The 2,987-nt window shown below is 46.2% G+C and overlaps 1 long non-coding RNA gene across 1 annotated transcript; it reads right to left on the bottom strand.

Moving 5' to 3' along the window:
* Positions 1–1,755: 1,755 nt before the first annotated feature.
* LOC114431022 (uncharacterized) lies at positions 1,756–2,208 on the bottom strand. The gene is made up of 3 exons (XR_003670040.1): positions 2,161–2,208; positions 1,933–2,076; positions 1,756–1,813 (listed from the first exon to the last, which is right to left on the bottom strand). It is a non-coding gene; the product is annotated as an uncharacterized LOC114431022 (long non-coding RNA).
* Positions 2,209–2,987: the final 779 nt, after the last annotated feature.

The following is a 2,987-nucleotide window of genomic DNA, read 5'->3' on the forward strand; positions in this document are numbered from 1 at the left end:
CAGCACCTCCAAGTCTGAGGCCATGGTTCTCGACCGGAAAAAGGTAGTCTGTCCTCTCTGGGTCGGAGGAGAGTTCCTGCCCCAAGTGGAGGAGTTTGTGTATCTCGGGGTCTCGTTCACGAGTGAGGGAAAAATGGAGCGGGAGATTGACAGACGGATCAGTGCAGCTTCCGCAGTAATGCGGTCGCTGTACCGGTCTGTTGTGGTGAAGAAGGAGCTGAGCCGGAAGGCGAAGCTCTCGATTTACCGGTCAATCTACGTTCCTACCCTCACCTATGGTCATGAGCTTTGGGTAGTGACCGAAAGAATGAGATCGCGAATACAGGCGGCCGAAATGAGTTTCCTTCGAAGGGTGGCTGGGCGCTCCCTTAGAGATAGGGTGAGAAGCTCAGTCACCCGAGAGGAGCTCGGAGTAGAGCCGCTGCTCCTCCACATCGAGAGGAGCCAGCTGAGGTGGCTCGGGCATCTGGTTCGGATGCCTCCTGGACGCCTCCCTGGGGAGGTGTTCCGGGCATGTCCCACTGGGAGGAGGCCCCGGGGAAGACCCAGGACGCGGTGGAGAGACTATGTCTCTCGGCTGGCCTGGGAACGCCTCGGGATTCCCCCAGAGGAGCTGGAAGAAGTGTCTGGTGAGAGGGAAGTTTGGGTGTCCCTGCTTAGACTGCTGCCCCCGCGACCCGGCCCCGGATAAGCGGTAGAAGATGGATGGATGGATGGATGCTAAGTTACAGAAACAGGACTTAAAGTGGTATCAACATTTTTGAAATGTTCACTTTTCATGGACACAGAGCTGGATCAGTGTCCATGATGGCCACTACAAGAGACTGAAAGACTGTTATCACACAATTTATTTGATCACAATTTGACCAAATTCAACCAGAAATACCGAAGAACAGAAGCCACCTTAAAGTTCTGCACAGGCTGTGTTCAAGTCAGAATAATCAGCAGTGTGAGGTACGTGCAAAAATCCAAACCAGGACCCTGGGAATCTGAGGAGGAGGAGACTAGCTCCTAGCTACATATAGGCTGACAGCTACAGTAGTTTTGGGAAGTTGGTCAAACTTTCTATATTTCTGCATAAATATGACCCGAAACACGATCAATGCTGAATTCTGCAGGTCGACAAATAAACTTTACTGCTGGACTGCATGTGGTTCAGATGAGTCCAGATGGAGATGAAGAGTGAAGGTGTCATGCTGCATACTGTGTGTCAGTCATGATGTCAGTTTTAGCTACGGTCTGCTAAAATGAATCTGTTAATGACAGACTGATTCACATTGAACTGAAGTATGGATCCTTTACTCGCCATCAGCTAGTTTTAAGAGTTCAAATACACAGTATTGCTGTATTAGCCTAATGTACTAGCGGAGCATCGTCTGTTAGTATAATATTTACATACAGTGTATGAATCTATCATTTATTTAAATGTTTTATTACTGAAATGTCTTTCCATACTTTGTTTCAGTGGGCTGCCTTTCTAGTACAGTGAGGCAGATGTTTAAGTCATATTTATGCAGACATATAGAAGATTTTAAATGATTCATACACTTTGAAGCAGCACTGTAAATATGCATTACTCTGTGCTACAGATGCTCCAAACCATCAACCACCTGCAGAGCAAACAGACACATACAACCCCAAGAGTCCAGCAGAGCTCATCACAGCATGGAGACACTTCCAGAGTGATTCTTACCTTTGATCATCAGATGGCTGATCAGCTTTGAAACTAATGGGCTCAATCATCGACCAATCACTTTTCATGGACACACAGCTGGGTCCAGGTCCAGCAGAGTCTGCTCTCACATCCTGGATCCTGATAGAATCACAAACACTGACTGAGCTTCTTCTGGAAAAATGATGCTGAACATCATGTTACACTTTAAATGTTTAATAATGATGGAAACAAACTGCAGCTGTGACATTAACTCTGACCTTTGACCCTCAGATGGATCAACAGCTTTGAAAAGAGGGGGCTGATCCTTTGACCGATCACTCTTCATGGACACACAGCTGGCAGGTCCAGGTCCAGGTCCAGGTCCAGGTCCAGCAGAGTGTGCAGTGTGCTGCTGCTTTGTTCTTGAACACACAGATGTGTGAATAATGTGAGTGTGAGCTCTGACATGGAGAAGAGTCATGGACAGTCAGAGACGGTCCTCTTACCTCTGAGCTTTGGTCCGGCTCTCATGGTCCCCACACAGAGGGCTTTTAGAGGGAGGGACTCCCTCCTCTCTGTCCTCACACTGACTCATAGCAGAGCTCACACCTTCACACAAACACAGCAACATGACACAGAAACACACAGTCAGCATGTTGTTATTGATCCTTCATGTAGATGCTAACAGGCTAATCATGCTGTTAGCTTAGCATCAGAGCCTCAGACCAGGTTTGGTTCTCAGGCTTTTATTTTGGTGAGTCTGTAAACACACCAACATCTCTGATGCTGTTATTATTGATGTCACATGCTGTAAGTGGAACAGTGCTCACACACATTCAGTGTTTGCTTCAGAATTCTGTCACTTCTCTCCATGTGTGAACATGTGAATAAATGAACATGTGTTCATGTGTGTTTCTGTCACAGTGTGAACAGACTGAGTGAAGCACTGAGACCTTCCTCTGTAACAGTCTGTGGACTGTTTTCTATAGAAAGGACAAACACATGAGCAGCTACTGTCTGAGCTCTGAGGACTGACACACTTCTCCTCATGGCAAATATTAGATTCACATATTTATGAACCCTTGAAGAGAAAATGTTTCTTCTGATGAGTTTCAATCATCGATATGAATTCATGAAAAATAAAACATGACAAATTGATGCATTTATAAATGTTTTAGTTTTAGTCATAAGAATCATCTGAACTCAATTCAACCAGATGCACCTGAACGCACCATGAACTTTAAACCAACCAAACTTACGTAACGTGGCGCGCGGCTGTTGCGCAGCACAGGCGCGTCAAACCGGAAACAGACTGATCTGATAAAGTCAGAAT

This window comes from Parambassis ranga, unplaced genomic scaffold, assembly GCF_900634625.1.
Source record: "Parambassis ranga unplaced genomic scaffold, fParRan2.1 scaffold_33_arrow_ctg1, whole genome shotgun sequence".
Classification (NCBI taxonomy): Eukaryota; Metazoa; Chordata; class Actinopteri; family Ambassidae; genus Parambassis; species Parambassis ranga.